Genomic DNA, 18,260 nt, shown 5'->3' on the forward strand with positions numbered 1-18,260 from the left:
ACTGGATTGTTTTCTTGATGTTTTTTAGCTCTTTATATATTCTGGATATTAATCCTCTGTCAGATATATAGCTAGCAAATACTCTCTCCCACTCAACTGTTTCTTTAGCTGTGCAGAAGCTTCTGAGTGTGAGGAACCACTTGTTATTTGTTGTCTTTGACTCTTGGGCAAATGGAATCCTCTGCAGAAAGTCCTAACCCTCCAAGCCTATTTATGACTTTTACATTTATTGACTTGCATATGTCGAACCATCTCTGCATCTTTGATGGAATTCCACTGTGAATCCATCTGTGCCTGACATTCTTACTAGTTATATGATTTTGTTTTTTTTTTTTTTGTAACTGTTCCAGTCCTCTCTGTGTGTAAGTCTTTGATCTCTTCTTAGTTTAAGCTCTGTGGTTTGGATGAACCTAAAATCCATCTACTTCTTTTAGATTTTCCAATTTAATGGAATACAGATTTTCACAGTACTGTCTTATAATGTTTAGGTTTCTTTGGTGCCTGTTGTAATGTTTCCTTGTTCATTCTTACATATGTTAATTTGGGTTCTTTATTTCTCGGTTGGTTGGGTCAAGGTTCTGTCAGTCTTGCTCATCTTCTCAATGAACCAGTCTTTAAATTGATTCTTTTTCCTATTTCATTAATTTCTGCTGATTTTTATTATTTCTAGCCATCTACAAGATTTAAGTTTGATTTGTTCTTGTTTTCCCAAATTCTTGATTTGCATCATTAAGTCATTTATTTGTATCCTGATTTTTTTTTGATGTAGGCAGTTAGAGCTATGAATTTCTCTCAAATGGATACTTTTGATGTGTCTTAAGAGGTTTTGTTGTTTTAGTTTAGTTCCAGAAATTTTAGAAAATGCTTTCATGATTCTGTCATCATTCAGTAATGATTTGTTTAGTCTCATGAGTCGTGGACTTGCTAGAGATTTGTTTGCTGTTGATTTTAAGTTTTATTGCATTATGTTCAGACAGGATGCAGATTCATTTTGTATCCCAGGCTGTGGTCTATTTTAGAAAAGCTGTCCGGAGCCACTGAGTAGCATTACGTTCTTTAGTGTCTGGGTAGGATATTCTGTAGAGATACCTGTTAGGTCCGTGTACGGTATCATTTAATTCTATTTTATTATAATCATTGTTGTCCAGTGACCTGTCCATTGGAGGAAGTGGCATATTGAAATCACCCACTATTGGGTTGGTATTAGTCTGTCTTTCCACTTGTATGCTTTTTATTAAATTGGATGCACTGGGGTTTGGTACACATACATTTAGTATTATAAAGTCTTCTTGGCTAATCAATCCCTTAACAAGAATGAAGTGCCCTTCTAGATTGAAATCTGGTTGTCAGATATCAGGCTAGGAGTACCTACTTGCTTCCTGGTCCCATTTGCTTGGAATAATTTTTTCCGTCCTTTCACTGCAAGCTGGTACCTCCCTTTAAAGTTAAGGTGAGTTTCTTGTAGACCAAAGAAAGATGTGCTTGGTATTGCAGTCCACTCGGCTAGCCTGTATCTTTTGACTAGCCAGTTGAGGTCATTGATGTTTAAAGTTATTATTGAAAAGTGTGTGCTGGTTGCTGTCATTTTGGTTCGTTGTTGTTGTTTGTGGCCTCGTTCATCTGTTTTTGTTTCCTTTGTAGAGTCTTTTGAGTAACACCTCTCTTCATTTCAAAGCATTGCTTCTAGTATTCTCTTTAGGGTTGGTTTGGTGGACATGAATCCTTTTAGACTAGGTGTACCATGCAGAGGTCTTTCTCTCTTCAACTACGGCAGATAGTTTTTCTGGGTATAGTAGTCTAGATAGTCATGGTCTTTTAGAATCTGAAGTACACTGCTCCAGACTTTTTGTGGGTACAATGCTTTTGTGCACTGTAAAGATTATCTTTGTATTATTCAAATGCTGATTTCTCTGTCCCCCTATCCTGTTGCAATAGGGACATGGTATTATAATTCTCATTCCGAGTATTTCCTGTTTAAATGGTTGTGTAAACATTGCCCTCCATTTATTCACTGACTTGTTAATGAAAGCTGAGCAGTCGAGAGTTTGTCCTGCAGGATTGTGTGGTATATCTCTAACAGGCATGTATTCATCAGCTTTAATTTTGAAAGGAGTTTTCAAGAAAACTATCATCTCTAGTAAATGTGCAATCTCAGACTCGGCCTTTCCAGAAATCAGGGCAGAAGCTCTTTGGAATTCTGAGTATGTATCAATTGTATGATGTATCAACACGTGCACCCATCTCAATTCTTCAAATTCTACAAAATGAAACACATAAGCTATTGTAATATATTGCTCTAAGTTAGTATCCATAAGTAGAGTCTGGATTCTTAATTCAATATATTGCATTTTTTTATGGGCTGCCATTCTAAAATTTAATAGCCCTGTGGATATCTTTCATCTGGAACTACCACTTTCGGTGTTATTGTAAGTTCCAGATTGGATTCTTTTGAAGGTTTTTAATTTTAATTTAAAATATCCTCTAGCCTATGTTTTATGGCCTCTATTCTGACGTCTAATTTCTTATTCTCCTCTTTTTTCAAAGTCTGTTTGAGTTCGATCTTTCTTAGAGCTGATATATAGAACTACAGTTATTACTGAACATATTATTGTCTGTTGTCAGCCAAAACAAAAACACACTTCCCTCTTTTACAGTGTTTCCATCTTTTAATGGGTTCCTGGGAAAAAGACACACACAACCTTTATATTCATAGTAAGCCTTTAACAGCACAAGAGCTTGGTAGAATACCTACCCTCTATGCTATTAGAATTACTTTCCTATGGATAAGACCAAAATAACATTATTATCCAAATAATATGGATAACATTGTTACTATGTTTCATCTTGGCTGGTCTTAACTACAGTTGGCCAGCCCTCAGGGCCACGTTTTCATGACTCTATCTAACTGATGGCAACTTATCTCTCCTCCTCCACTTTCTTCTTCTCTGACCCCAAGCCTGGGAAACCTAAACCCCACCATTGTCTCTTCTGCCCAGCTATTGGCTGCTGACATCTTTATTTACCAACCAGAAATAACTTGAGGGCAGGGTCATAGGTCTAAATACAGATTCCAGGTTTTGAGGGCCCGCACTTAGCCTTACAGTAGACAGCAAGACCAAACCTCAACAGGTTGGTCCAGTGGTATGTGTACAAATGTTAAATTCTGAACCCTAAGATCTGGTTACGGTCCAGGTGAGTTCTCACAGACAACAGCCTTTGCTGTGAAAAACTTGCTCCCCAATTTAATTCCTAATTGGTCAATAAATGGCTGGGCATATGACTGGGCAGAAAGTATAGGAAGGCGGGCCTTAGAATGAAGAGGAGGGGATCTCAAGAGAGACCATGGAGGAGAAGGGAGAGGAGGGGGGGGGGATGAGAGGGAAAGGAGGAGGACTGGGAGAGCAGGAGGTCCTCATTAGATGAGATAGGCTAAGAGCATGTGGCCAAGAGAAGTACACCCGGAGGTCAGACTAATTGGAGCAAAAACAGCCCAGGAGACATCAGTTAGGTAAGAGGTGACTGGCGTTTGCATAGGTTTTAACAGGTGGAGGGATTAATATAGCTCAGTGCCTGCCCAGCTCAGAGCCAACAGCTTTTTAACAAATTACAGTGTTTCTATGTCGTTTACTTGGGAACTTACAGACAAGAAGTGGGGTAGAAACTCCCAGTACACATTAAGGAGTAAAAGGGGGTGTACTGATCCCCAGAAAAATAAGCACTGCAATAGCTCTTCTAGAATTCAATGGAGAAACAAGCTGAGTTTTGGATGGATTTTCCTTTACATGTGAGCTTGTTTCTTTCTTTTGTTGTTTTTTGTTTTTCCCTGCTGCCTTTCATGCTCATGATATGCCATGGGGAGTTTTCTTTTTCTTGTCTTGTGTATTTGGTGTTCTGTGTGCTTTTTGCATCTGTTTTGGTATGCCTCCCCTCAGTTTGGGGAAGTTTTCTTCTGTAATCTTGTTTAAGTTCAGTGCTCTATGCCACTGAGCTGGGGTCTTCCCCTTCGTCTATAATCAAAGATTTGGTCTTCTGTGATGTCTCACTGTTCCTGCACATTCCTCCCGTCTGCTTTTAGTATTTTTCATATTTACTTCTGTGGTTCTAATTTCTCAGCTCCATCTTTGAGACCTGATATTCTGTTTTCTCTTTGATTACCATCCTGTGTTGTCTATCCATCCTCTTTTTCTTTGTCTGTGTCTCTCTCTTTGACTCTCTCTCTCCCTCTCTCTCTCTCTCTGTGTCTGTCTCTGTCTGTCTGTGTCTGTCTATCTCTGTGTCTCTGTCTCTCTCTCTGTGTCTCTGTGTGTCTCTGTGTCTGTCTGTCTCTGTCTCTGTCTGTCTATCTCTGTGTCTGTCTGTCTGTCTCTCTGTCCCTCTCTCTTCCCTCCCTCCCTCCCTCCTTTCCTTCCTTCCTTCCACTGGGTTGTGTACCACAGTGTGCATGGAGGTCCCAGGGACTGAAGTCGGGTCAGCAGGCTTGGTGGTCGGCCCGGCACCTGCTGAACCCTGTCAGCAGGCTGATGACTGTACCTGTGAGACGTCCCCTCTGAGTTTCCTGACTGGGCTATTGGGATTTGCAGTTTCATCTTCATTTCAGCATGCGTTCTCATCAGTTCTTCTCTTACTAATTTGGCTTTGAGGTCCTGGAGTGGGTCTGTCTTTCTGTGCAGCCATCTTTGTCTTTTCTTGGGCATCACTCAGCATTTATTTTCTTTCCATTCATTAAACCATTTCTGTTTACTTTAAACTCTGTGCCTTCCTTGATGTTCGTGATTGTTGGTTAAAGATCTGTGTCCTGAGGTACATGTAAGTAATTCTCACTGGAGGACATTTCCATGTGACTGATTGATGGTGCTGGTGCTAGTGGTGGTGGTGAGGGTCGGCGTGTTGTTTGTGTTTTTGCAGTGAGACCTGGACATCTGGACTTTTTTTCACTGATTGTGTGTCTGACATGGACACACACAGCTGGCTGGGTTGGCACACAGGTTGTGCATCGTGAACAAAGCCTGGAGTCTGGGAAGGCACAGATGAGGCCAGAAGACTGGACGTGGGACCTGGGCTTTATCTAAGGATTGGGGTGAGTAGGACATTCAGGGTTCAGGAACTGATGTACTAGACTGGATTGCAACAACATGGTATGCTGGGCAGGGAGGGCACACACAATCAGTGAAAAAAAGTCCAGATGTCCAGGTCTCACTGCAAAAACACAAACAACACGCCAACCCTCACCACCACCACTACCACCAGCACCATCAATCAGAAGATGGATGTGGCATGGGGTCAGGAGGAAACAAGATCTTGAGGTCCATATCTTTTATTTTTTTCAATCCTAAAAATATATAAAAAAGAAAAAGAAAGTCAGGATCCTAAACATTGTTCTCAGCACCTGTTCTTTGTTCTGATACACGAATGATTATGTGCCTGCTGTATAGCGAGATGGCTCAGCAAGTAAGACTGCCACTGCCAAGCCTGATGACCCGAGTTCAATCCCAGGTAGAAGGAGAAAACTAACTTCCACAAGCTGCCCTCTGACCGTCACACATGACATCTTGTATGTACATCACACACACACACACACACACACACACACACACACACACACACAGAGAGAGAGAGAGAGAGAGAGAGAGAGAGAGAGAGAGAGAGAGAGAGAGAGAGAAATAAATGACTGGGAAAAACATTTAAGAGTGTGTGTTTATCGGGCCAGTGAGATGATCCACTGGTGAACAGTTAGTGCTAGCCAAATGACCCAGACTCCTTCTTTGGACCTACGCAATGGTGGAAGGAGAGAACTGCCTCTACAAACTGTCCTCTCGAGGCAAGATAGGGAGGGCAATATGGGGATATCAGGGAGAGAGGAGCACCTCATCTTGGGGTCTGAGCGGAGCAACAAGAACTGCAGCACAATGGACAACATTTGCCGAGGAGCTGCTGACATATGTGAATACTCCTGTCCCATAGAGATGCTGTGTGCTAAAGTGGCAGTGACACAGGCATAAGAATTATGGCCTGGGGCAGGGACTCATTCCTTTCTGTAGAAAGTGCTGGAGAATCTAAAACAGAAGCGTTCAGAGTAAAGATACCTTCCATACTGCCATGGGACAGACTAATTCTTTTATACCACAATCCTACCAAGTGCCCCTCAGGAACTAACTTTAACCCCACCAGGACCCCGAATATGACTGTTGTAGGAACAACAAACTGTGACTCATTTTGGGGTGCTCACACTCTTAGGAGCCATACTTTCTTACAAACAGATCTCTTTGTCTTAACCATCATATTTAAGATTGTAGTCAGTACCTTTTTTTTTCTTTTTCTTTTTTTCAGAGCTGGGGACCAAACCCAGGGCCTTGCGGTTGCTAGGCAAGCGCTCTACTACTGAGCCAAATCCCCAACCCCTAGTCAGTACCTTTAATGTAGCCTCCAGTTCTGCCTCACCAGCTGGCTCCCTGAAACTCCCTCCAGTGTGGAGACTGCAAATCTTGGTTTGCTCTGAGCCAAGGTCCTTAAAACTCGAGGGGACCCCCTTGGGCTGCTAAAGGTAGCATTGGGGAGCTTTGCCTCCTTTACCTGCTACCCCAAATACTGACATTCCAACTTCCACACACATGCTGTGGTACAACTCCATCTCCTTTCATTTCAGCAATGCATGGATAAACGACAGAGTTTATAAGACAGAGTGTACCTGTATGTGTGTTTCTGTGTTGACAATGGCTATAATACTTGACTTCCCCTACAATGCATAGACAGATTGCAGAACTGTGTCACGTTGTCTGTGGGTTTGGGGCAATGATTTTTTTTTTTTTTTGAGACAAGGACTCAGGTAGTCCTGGCTGGCCTTGAACTCCTAATCGTCCTGCTCCCACCCCCAAATGCTGGGTTGCCTCACCTGGCCTTGGCACTTCGTTTACAGCTGAGTTTCTCTGCTTCTGTGTTGGGCATTTTGGACCAGAGGATTATTTTGTGCAGAAGTTCTTCAAGTAGAAAGTCTTCTAACATCCTGTTCTATCCACTGCCTAGTTCCCCTTAGGTCCTGGAAATCCTAATTGTCTCCAGATCTCACTCATTGTCACCTGTGACAAAATTGCCTCTAGTTAAGAATGACTATGTACACTTACTGAAGAGAAGGTTCCACCAACACTGAGAGTTCTCAGTCTTCCCAGCCACTGCTCCGTCTTCTAATGCGTGGGTGGTACTGAGTAATAAAGGGGGTACCCAAAGGGGCATACTGATTTAGATGGATAGTTTAAATATTCTGTCAAATACCTCTTTGTTAAGCTTACCTTTTTAAGAGCTTCACGCCACCGACGTACACAGATGTGTCTGGCTATACTCCACACATCCTGGGTGGTGCATGTCATCCCAGCCATTTTTAGGTTTGTTTGTTTTCTTACTGGGTTGTAAGAGGTTATTTATGTATATTCCAAATATTGGTCCTTTCTCAGACCTGTGTGTTACAAGTGTCTGCTCCAAAGGCAGTAGCTTGCCTTTCTGTTTTTAAAAGAAAGTCTCAGGTGTCTGGTGGCATACTGCCTAAAGCCTGGCAACCAGAGGAGGGTCCATCCCTGGGACCCACATAGTACAAGGACGCAAATGGGCCCCAAGGATGCAGATTAGCCCCAAGAACACAGATGAGCCCCACAGACGGGGATGAGCCCCAAGCATTCAGATGAGTCCCAAGGATGGGGATGGATGGCCCCATGGACTCGATGGGTCCCACAGACACAGATAAGCCCCATGGACAGGCATGAGCTCCACAGACACAGATGAGCCCCATGCTCTGCTCTCTGATTTCCGCACGTGTACTGTGCATGGGTTCTTTGTGAATTTTAAAATTTCCATGAAAAGTTATTACCATTTTTTTTCCTTCACGGCTCATTGTTTTTCTGTCCTATTTAGGAAATCTTTGCATCCTGGATCACACAGCTTTCGATTTTGTTCTTGAACAGTTTTCCAGAGTGGAATCTGAGACTGACCTTTTCCATTCACTCGGGTTTCCTGACCTTTCGTTCATTCACTTTTTAAAACAGTTTCATTTGTGTGGGGCTATTTCTCTCCTAGTTTCACTTCCCTCCTTCACTGAAAATCAATTGGCCACATGCTGTGTCTGTCTTTAATTTTTACATGTTTACTTTATGCATGTGGTGTTTTATGCGTATGTGCATGGATGAGCATCTGAGGATGCCCAGTGTCTTTGGAGACTGGAGGAGGAGACCCTGTAGGACATCCTGGAACTGGAGTTATAGATGGTCGTGAGCTGCCACGCAGAGACTGGGGATATAACTTGGATCCTCTGGAAGAGCATCAAGCGCTGAACCACTGAACCGTCTCTCCAGCCTGCAGCTCAGAGTCTTAATTGATTCCACTGATCTGAGTGTATCATGCTAACAGATGTCACTTTTGAAATGGTGTGTGGTGGACACCTGCACCACAGCACACGTGGCGGTCAGAGGACAGCCTTGTGGAGTTTGTTCTCTCCCTCCACCTTCACAGAGGTTTCAGGGATTGGACTCAGGTGACTGGGCTTTCAGGGCAGACAACTGCTAATTAACTTCCTGTCAATTTGACATAAGCTAGAGTTATCAGAGATGAGGGTACATACATCAGCTGAGGTCTCCATTAGATGGCCTGTGGGTAAGATGGTGGGACATGATCGTTATCAGTGATTGATGTGGGAGGGCCCAGGTGGTCCTAGGTCATATATGAAAGATATGAACCCAGCAGGAGCAAGCCAGTAAGCAGCACATATCTCTAAGCCTATATGTTCCAAAGTCTACTTTGATAAGTGTTTTTAAACTCTTTAACCTCCCCTCTAGCCCACACCCACCAGAGGTAGTGGAAAAGAAAGGCTAATAAGGCAAAGAGGAATGTGGACTTCGTTGTCAGGATATCAGCAGTTCAGGTCACACGAGTCAGCAGCAGTAGCTCAATCCACTCACAATCAGCAAGGGCAGTTCAATCCAGAAACAAACGTGAGGCTATACCAATCAGCCCCAGTCCGAGGAAGCAGCAAGAAGCCACCAGAACACCACCAGAAGTTTTTTTGATGCATGTCTTAGTTAGGGTTTTACTGCTGTGAGCAGACACCATGACCAAGGCAAATCTTATAAGGACAACAGTTAATTGAGACTGGCTTACAGGTTCAGAGGTTCAGTCCATTATCATCAAGGTGAGAGCAGGGCAGCATCCAGCCAGGCATGGTGCAGGAGGAGCTGAGAGTTCTACATTTTCATCTGAAGGCTGTAGGAGAATACTGGCTTCCAGGCAGCTAGGATGAGGGTCTTAAAGGCCACACCCACCATAACACACTAACACACCTATTCCAACAGGGCCACACCTACTCCAACAAGGCCACACCTTCTAATTGTGCCACTCCCTGGGCCAAGCATAAACAAACCATAACTGCATTTCTCTCTACAAAGTTCTAACGAATGATAGTGAGCAAAGAAGGCAAAGTGAACCAATGCCACCACATCATCAGCGAAGAGCAGCATCAGCAAAGCTCAAGGAAGACCAACAAAGAGTGGCAAGATGAACCAGTGACGTACGGTGTCACCCACTGTCTATTGGGTTATACTAATATCCTTTCCAAACACCACGTGTGCTCTGTCTGCTCTAGCAAAATGCCTTCCCCAGGCAGCTTCTAGAAAAACACCACATGTCTGTTCTCAGCAAAACATCCTCCCACATGTCTGCTTCAGCAAAAACATCCTCTCATAACATGGTTTCCAGATAAACACCACACGACACAACCGAGTCTCTGAAGGAACCAGAAATTTCAGCTTCACTTCTCCGTACCCTTTGCTTCAGTTCCTGCCTCCAGGTTTCTGAGTTGCCTTCATAATGAACCGTGATTTGGACATAGGCATCAACAAAACACTTTACTCCCTGTGTTTGAAAGAGATATCCCAGATTAGCTTCCATCATTCAAATGTTTGGTGTCTGTTTGGAAAGAATTAGGAGGTATAGCCTTGTTGGAGAAGGTGTGTCACTGGGGAACAGGTTAAGGTTTAAAAAGTCTTCCCACCATCTCCAAGTCTGCTTCCCCCAACCCCATCCTCCTCACCCCAAGTTGGCAGATCAAGATGTGAACTCTCAGCTATTCCTGCCCCTATGCCATTGTGAACACTTAACCCTTTGACACCATGAATCTAATTAAATGCCTTGGCTGCCTTGGTCATGGTGTTTTATCATAGCAAGAGATGAAGACACACTCTCTCTTTTTTTTTTTTTTTCTTTTTTATCGGAACTGGGGACTGAACCCAGGGCCTTGTGCTTGCTAGGCAAGCTCTCTACCGCTGAGCTAAATCCCTATGAAGACACTCTCTAAGTTGCTTTTGGTCATGGTATTTATTACAGCAACAGAGAGCAAACTAGGACCAAAACTGGTACCAAGGACATAGGATATTGTTGTGACAGATCTGGCCATATTGGTTTTGGGAGGATTGTGGACATGTTTGGAAGTTTGGGCTAGAAAACCCATGGTGTGTTCAGAGTAGAAATGGGCTATTCTGTGGGAGCTTATGAAGCAGGTCTCTGCTTGAACTCCTGTCCTGACTTTCCTCAGGGTTGGATCATGATCTCAATGTGCAAGCCAGACAAACTTTCCTCCCCCAAGTTGGCTTTGGTCAGCATTTTATCATAGACATAGAAAGCAAAGTAGAATGCCACTTTCACCCACTGAGCCATCTTGCCTGCCTACAATATTGTTTTGATTATTATGGCTAGGCAGTGAGTCTTCAAAGTTTAATTAATCTAGTTTCTTCATGTAGCTTTATTTTTGTATCTCCACAAACAAGTGTTAATTAATTTTTACCAACAAAGCGTTTGTATACACCAACAAATTAACCAAACCATATGGAGCATTTTGGGAAGCTTACTCATCTATTGAACAGCTATATCTTAGTCAGCGCTCTGTCGCTGTGAAGAGACACCATGACCACAGCGACTCTTCTGAAGGAAAGCATTTAACTGGGTTTTAGCCTGTTGTTACCACGGAGGGAAGAATGGAGGCATGCAGGCAGACATGGAGAAGTAACTGAGAGTTCTGCAGCTGGATGCACAGGCAGCAGTAAGAGGGTCATTGAGCATTTGAAACCCCAAATCCCACCCCCAGTGACACGCTTCCTCTAGGAAGACTTTACCTCCTAATCCCTGCCAGGTAGAGCCACCCCTAGTGAGTGAGGCTCAAATCTGTGAGCCTTGTGAACCATTCCTAATTTAAACTACTGTTGTGGGGTCTGCTTTAATCCACCATAAACCCAACATAACTCAAACACAAGGTCAGTGCAGATGACAAAAGTGTATTTTAATCAAACTGCTACCGATTGATCGGGACCACAGAACAGAATCAGGATCTAAACTATGACCCTGAAGGGACGTTGCACAGCATATTTAAGGGATGAAACCATAAAGAGAGGGGGAGCTGGGTGGGCTGTAGCATTGTCCAATCATATTTTGACATAAAGGGTTGAACAAGGGAGTTTCCATTAATCAGGATAGGAGTTGGTTCCTGGGCCTGGGATCGTGAACTTGCTTGACCCTGGCAGCAAGACGGAGAAGTTGTTCTTGAGATGACTGGACTCAGACAGCTGTTTGCCTACAACAGAAGCCGTTCAGCTATTGGTAAGTCCCCAGCTCCCCTAGGGCCTGGGACTTTGAATTTGGTTTTTCCCTATGATTAAATGGAATCTGAAAGTGAGATAGCAGCACTTAGAATAAGTTTCTTTTGCTTGTTCCAAACGAAACTATCACAAGCTGGGAAGAAATGAAATGGCAACCACACCCTCATGAATGGTGGAGGACTTCCCTACCCCCCAAATCCAAGATGAGGGAGAGCTGGAGCCCAATGGCCACACCTTCCTATGCCTTCAGTGCTTTGCCTTGGTTTACACTGTCCTCGATGAGCTGATGGTCCTCAGAAAACATCCCGAGATGAGGTCCCCAAAGTGTTACCATCTTGGGGCCTGGATCAGGTTCCTCTTCTCTGCCAGCTAAAGAATTTAAAGACAGGAAAAATCTTGAATGCAACAGGTGTCAAGCAGGGAAGATGTCAGTGGGGAGAAAGACCCTCCTCGGTAGCCTGAGGTAGCCCTCAGGTTTTGAGCGCCAGCAATTATGGGCCTTCAAGCTCAGTGGCTTGTAGTTCCCCGGCCCAGAGGCTTATAGCTCCAGTCAAGTCAGTTATAGTTTTATTGCTGTGGTTTTCATCTTTTATGATTATTTTTGAGATGTCCTTTCTCTGTGTAGCCCCAGCTTTTTTGGAACTTGCTCTGTAGATCAGGCTGGCCTTGAACTCACAGAGATCCTCCTGCCTCTTTGTTCCTAATGCTGGGATAAAGATGGCCCTGCCCATCATTTACACTTTTGAAGATGGCATTTGTTTATATACATTTGTATATGTGTGCCCGTGCACTTTCCCATATGGACCGGAGCTTCTAGGAGGTCAGAGTGGATTCTCATCTCCTTCCATGCGGGTCCCAGCGACTAAACTCAGATCATCACAGTCAGGTTTGAGATGTGTTCTGTCATCCACCAGCTCCCAAAATGAGAAGCCATTTCCTATCATCCATAGTGCATGGTCAACTGAAGCCTGGTGTGGGAGACGTACCCACTATCTTGTAATCCAGCGGTCCTCATACTGCGACCCTTTAACACAGTTCCTCAGGTCGTGATGACCCCCCAACCAAGAAAAAAATGTATTTTCACTGCTACTACATAACTAATTTTGCTACCATTATGAGTTATAATGTAAAAATGTGTGTTTTCTGATGGTTCTAGGTGACCCCGGTGAAAGGGTCATTTGATCCTCCAGGGGTCGAGACCCGCAGATTGAGAATGGCTGGGGAATTAATGTTGATTAGTTCCACTGGGTGGAAGGAGGAGCCAGATTGGGGGAATCCAAGGCCTCCCTTGGCTACATGACACATTACGTGAAAGAAAAAGTGATGAGCAATCTTAATGTAGGTTTAACATGGTTGAAGGCCGGTGTGGTTTTAACTTGGCATTCTGACTACCTTCGTCCTGGCAAGTCTCTGCGTGATATCTCCAGATGGATTTGGTGTGTCCTGTAGCCCTTGCTAGCTTTCTCAGTTGGACAAGTCCCAGCACGAACTAGCTGAGCTTGTACGTATGGTGTTGGTGCTTGTAAGCAGACCCTGTGGTTTAGTGAAGCCAGGCGGCTTCTTAACCGGGAGGCAGTCCTCTGCCTCATGTCTCACGGCTTCCTATTCCTCGTGGCTCTAGGCCTTTTTCATAACTAGAGCTAAATTCTCTACATGTTTATAGTATAACTTCAATCTTGTATAAACACCTGGGCATGTGAATATGACCAATGTACTAGATAAGTAAAATGTGTCTATCTTCTAAATGCATAGTTTAACACATTTCAATGGAATTTGTTGTTTTTGTTTTTTTGAGCCCGGGTCTCAGTGTGTAGCCTTGGCTGCTCTGGAACTGTCTTTGTAGACCAGCCTGGTATGGACCTCAGAGGTCTTTGCCTCCCAGGGCTGGGATTAAAGGTGTGCACTGTCACAAGTGGCTTTGGTAGGTATTATACATGAAGGACTTTATCTTTTTTCTTTTTGAGTTTCACTATGTAATCCTGGTTGACCTGGAACTTGCCATATAAACCAGGATGGCAGTGAGCTCACAGAGATCCATCTGCCTCTGCCTCCTGAGTGCTGGGATTACGAGCAGGTGCAAACAATTTTTTCTTTATATTTTCTGTTAGTGCGTGTTTGGGATGTTTGCACATATATGTATGAATACATGTGCGTTTGTGCCAATAGTAAACATGGCAGACAGAGGACAACCCTCAAGAGTTAGTTCTCTCCTTCCGCCTTTCTGTTCTGGGAATCAAACCAAGTCTTTGGGCATGTGTGTGGGGGGGAGGGGTGCACACGTGTGTCTCATGACAGAAAGGCCAAGAGTCCAATAATTGTTCAGCCCATGAAGCTGGGTGTCTCTGCAGTCCCTGTCTAGTGCTGGAGTCCTGGGAAGCTGCTGGTCTTACGTCCACAATGGACTCCTGAGGAAACTGGATTTAATACCAGCTGCAGCAACAGAGTAGATGGACTTGCCAGAGAGAGAGCGAGAGAAAGCAGGCAAAAAACAAAAGTTTCCTTCTTCCGAGTCATTTTCTGGGCTGCCACCAGAAGGTGCAGCCCAGATGGAAAGTCTTCCTGCCTCGAGTCATCTAATTAAGAAAACCCCTCACGGGCGTGCCTAGGCAGCCCGAGCTTTAGTTGATTCCCAGTGGAATCAAGTTGACAACTACGAGTAGACACAAGTGTTTTAGTATCTTTCCCTTTTCAGTTTGGGCCACAGTGTTCTGCCTACAAACACCAGGTAGGTTTATCAGTGGCCTGGCTCAATTCCTCTCTCCTCAGTGACTTGGATTTGTGTGTTCAACACCTAGGAACAGAAAGAAGCATGCCAGAATTCTCTGGTGTAGTAGGTGACAGCCTCTCATCCTGTGTGTGTTTGTGTGTGTGTGTGGGGGGGGTCAGTCACATATATTTGCGGCTGTGCTTTTGGATACAGGGAAAAAAAGACACGCAAAAAAGTATGTTTTAATCTTTCAGGTTCCCTTATTGTGTCTGACATATTTCGGGTCTGTTGGTTGCCTCACAGAGTGCGATGTCTCTCCCTGTAATCTCACCTGCACCTGATCACTTTGAGTTAGAATTTTCCTGGAATATTTTTCTTCTTTCTGCATATCTATTGATTCTTCCTGTACTCTAGTCTGAAATACACAGAAAGATCTTGTCTCAAAAAAACCAGAGAGACAAAGAGAGGGAGAGAGGGAGACATTAACGGTCACAGAGCTGTACTTGCAGCTGGAAGAACAGCAGCTCCTGGTGAGCTGTCACGATCATCCAGCGACGGGCAGGTCACTTCACATTGCCGTTCATCCCCTCCCCGACATGGCTGTTGGGAGATCTTTTAAAGCAGTGAAATGGCATCCAGGCCCCTCCCTAAGTGCTGTTCTCCACTCTCAGACTCCAAGATGAAGCTTGTCTGAGCCTGCCTCTCCTTAGCACACTGTACCTGGATGGTCTGTGTTCAGCACCAATTGTCTCATGATTTTATGCTTGGCTGCATTTACATTCTGAGCAATGCCTTCACCCTTGTCCTTTAATGGTGAGCTCACTGCTGAGGCTTCAGTCTTCTTACTCCCTTCCCCCACGAGGATTGAGAATCCACGGGCAGGTCAGAGCTCCTGTGTGTGTGTGTGTGTGTGTGTGTGTGTGTGTGTGTGTGTGTGTGTGTGTGAGACGGGTTTTCCAGATGATTGCATCTTGAAAGCTCTGACTTGAGGGATGGTTTGACAATATGATGGCATTACCAGAAGGTGGCAAAAGGAGGCAGGCCTAGCTGGAGGAAGCAGGCCGCTGAGGTGTGCTCTCAGGGCCTGGCAGGGTTTCCATTGTAGTGAAGAGGCACCATGGCCACAGCAGCTCTTGTAAAGGAAAACATTTAATTGGGGCTGGTTTACTGTTCAGAGGTTCAGTCCATTCAACATCATGGTAGGATGCAGGCAGATATAGTGAAGGCATATAGAGAAGGAGCTGAGAATTCTGCATCCAGATTAGCAGGCACCAGGACCAGAAAGTCCCACTAGGTCGGGTTTGAGCATCTGAGACCTCAAAGCTTGCCCCCAACAAGGCCACACCTCCTCCAACAAGGCCACACCTCCTCCAACAAGGCCACACCTCCTACAAGGCTACATCTCCTAATAGTGCCCCTTCCTAGTAGGCAATTTTTATTCAAACCACCACACAGCCTTTGTCATCCTCCTTTGCTTCCTGGTCACAGTGATGTGCTCTGCTCTGCTCTGACACACTTCACTAGCTCATGCCAACCAGCACATCTGGAAGCATGAGGCAAAGCAAACCTTTCCTTATTTTAAAATTCTCTGTCAGTTATTTTGTCACAGCCATTTAAAAAAAAAAAACAACTCACCCCCCATTTCTGCCTGTGTTCTAACAGGCCTTCCTCTGCATTAGGGAGAGTGCTGCTTTGCTCTGGTTGAAATCCATCATTTGATGGACAGACACGCTGTTTTCATTCCCTGGCTGTTGGAATAGGATAGCAGTGAACATGGATGACCAGGCCTCTCTATAACAGACTACAGAATCATGGATGACCAGGCCTCTCTATAACAGAATACAGAATCATGGATGACCAGGCCTCTCTACAGCAGAATACAGAATCATGGATGACCAGGCCTCTCTACAGCAGAATACAGAATCATGGATGACCAGGCCTCTCTATAACAGAATACAGAATCATGGATGACCAGGCCTCTCTACAGCAGAATACAGAATCATGGATGACCAGGCCTCTCTACAGCAGAATACAGAATCATGGATGACCAGGCCTCTCTACAGCAGAATACAGAATCATGGATGACCAGGCCTCTCTATAACAGAATACAGAATCATGGATGACCAGGCCTCTCTATAACAGAATACAGAATCATGGATGACCAGGCCTCTCTACAGCAGAATACAGAATCATGGATGACCAGGCCTCTCTACAGCAGAATACAGAATCATGGATGACCAGGCCTCTCTATAACAGAATACAGAATCATGGATGACCAGGCCTCTCTACAGCAGAATACAGAATCATGGATGACCAGGCCTCTCTACAGCAGAATACAGAATCATGGATGACCAGGCCTCTCTATAACAGAATACAGAATCATGGATGGCCAGGCCTCTCTACAGCAGAATACAGAATCATGGATGACCAGGCCTCTCTATAACAGAATACAGAATCATGGATGGCCAGGCCTCTCTACAGCAGAATACAGAACCAAAGGGTTAAAGGGAAAGGTTGTAACAGGAAGGGAAGGGAGGACAGGGTGGAGAAGGGAATATGGAAAGGAGTAATCATGCCAAAGACCTTTTTGAGAAAGTCATGGAAACTGACTGTAGACGCTTCCTTACCTCTAGTTTGCTCTCTACTTCCATGGCCGTCACTCACAACTGAAAGCATTTGGAGAAAGGTTTTGTTTTATCCTACATAGCCATGCCGTACCCGGTCACTGAGGGAAGTCAGGGCAGGAACTGTGTAGCAGGGGCCGTGGAGGAAGGGTGTTCTCTGGCTCGCCTCAGGCTCACACCCCGCTACCTTCTTGTATTCCCACTGCCCACATTGACTGGGCCCTTGTGCAAGCAGTCACTGAGACATTACCGTGGGCCACAGCTATCACAAGAGAAAGCATTTAACTAGACGCTTGCTCAGTTTTAAGGTTATCACCATGACAGGAAGCATGACAGCATCTAAGCAGACTCTGGAGCAATGGCTGAGAACTACATCCTGGTTTGTACACAAAGGGAAAAGAAACTGGGCATGGCACAGGATTTGAAATCTCAAGGCCATCCCCAGTGACACACTTCCTGTCACAGGGCCACATCTCTTAATCCTTCTGACCCTTTCAAAAAGCACCACTCCTTGGTGACTGAACTTTCAAATGTCTGAGCCCGTGGGGGCCATCTTATTCCAACAACCACACAGTGTGTGAGCACAAGGCAGGTCCACAGACAAAAGGCAGCTCCACGGACGCACTCAAAGCAGCCGCACCAGCCCAAGCCTGTGCAGACTCCAGCACACGACTCCACTCTTAGCCAAGGAACGGTTGTCAGCTGGTAGCCTATGGAAGTGTACCATACTCCACTGGAAGGCCACACATCCAAGAATATTTGGGCAGCAAAAATTGGCCTTGAAGGGTTTCTTGTTGTTTTACACAAAGCTGGGTGGATCTGGAAGGAGTTTGGGGAGCAAGGCAAAAATGGCGAAAGGAGATGCCATGTTCTCAAAGAAAACTCACAATGATGCATACACTTTAATAGTGAAGTCGGCAGACCTGAACCTCTTACCCCTCCACAAAAGGGCAGCACAGAGTTAAGTCGAGCTCTTGCAGCAGGTTCCACCCTGTGCTTGCTTCTGCAGCATTTCCCCGACGGACATTTAAGATGAGGAAGTCTGTGGACTTTTTTTTTAAAGATTTATTTATTTATTATATATGAGTACACTGCAGCTGTCTTCAGACACCAGAAGAGGGCATCAGATCTCATTACAGATGCTTGTGAGCCACCATGTGGCTGCTGGGAATTGAACTCAGGACCTCAGGAAGAGCAGTTGGTACTCTTAACCACTGAGCCACCTCTCCAGCCTATCTATGGACTTTTTAAACCCAAGCTAACACTGACACATGGCATGGACTGCAGCCTGCAAAAGGAGAGAGA

The 18,260-nt window shown here is 44.8% G+C and overlaps 2 long non-coding RNA genes across 2 annotated transcripts in view; one reads left to right on the forward strand and one right to left on the reverse strand.

Annotated features, from left to right (window-relative positions):
- The window catches only part of LOC134481214 (uncharacterized), a 75,857-nt gene that overhangs the window by 8,938 nt on the left and 48,659 nt on the right, over positions 1–18,260 (forward strand). The window lies entirely within an intron of this gene.
- LOC102554233 (uncharacterized) lies at positions 11,288–16,203 on the reverse strand. The gene is made up of 3 exons (XR_005492091.2): positions 15,967–16,203; positions 11,859–11,993; positions 11,288–11,599 (listed from the first exon to the last, which is right to left on the reverse strand). It is a non-coding gene; the product is annotated as an uncharacterized LOC102554233 (long non-coding RNA).

The sequence above is a fragment of the Rattus norvegicus genome, chromosome 12 (assembly GCF_036323735.1).
Source record: "Rattus norvegicus strain BN/NHsdMcwi chromosome 12, GRCr8, whole genome shotgun sequence".
In the NCBI taxonomy this organism is placed as follows: Eukaryota; Metazoa; Chordata; class Mammalia; order Rodentia; family Muridae; genus Rattus; species Rattus norvegicus.